Genomic DNA, 311 nt, shown 5'->3' on the forward strand with positions numbered 1-311 from the left:
CAGAACCTCCCGCCCCGTGCGTCTTCCTGCAGCAGGCCTGGGGGAGGATGAGCGTTAAAGTTGGCCTCAACCAGTAGAACCTGAGGAGAAGGCAGTGGCACCCACTCCAGTACTCTTGCCTGGAAAATCCCACGGGCGGAGGAGCCTGGTGGGCGCAGTCCATGGGGTCGCTAAGAGTCGGACACGACTGAGCGACTTCACTTTCACTTTTCCCTTTCATGCATGGGAGAAGGAAATAGCAACCCACTCCAGTGATCTTGCCTGGAGAATCCCAGGGACGGGGGAGCCTGGTGGGCTGCCGTCTATGGGGT

The 311-nt window shown here is 59.5% G+C and overlaps 1 protein-coding gene across 2 annotated transcripts in view; it reads left to right on the forward strand.

Moving 5' to 3' along the window:
- UPB1 (ureidopropionase, beta) overlaps nt 1–311 on the forward strand; it is a 25,632-nt gene that overhangs the window by 6,986 nt on the left and 18,335 nt on the right. The gene's annotated exons all lie outside the window — the stretch shown is intronic.

The sequence above is a fragment of the Bison bison genome, unplaced genomic scaffold, assembly GCF_000754665.1.
Source record: "Bison bison bison isolate TAMUID 2011002044 unplaced genomic scaffold, Bison_UMD1.0 scf7180017853066, whole genome shotgun sequence".
Taxonomy (NCBI): Eukaryota; Metazoa; Chordata; class Mammalia; order Artiodactyla; family Bovidae; genus Bison; species Bison bison.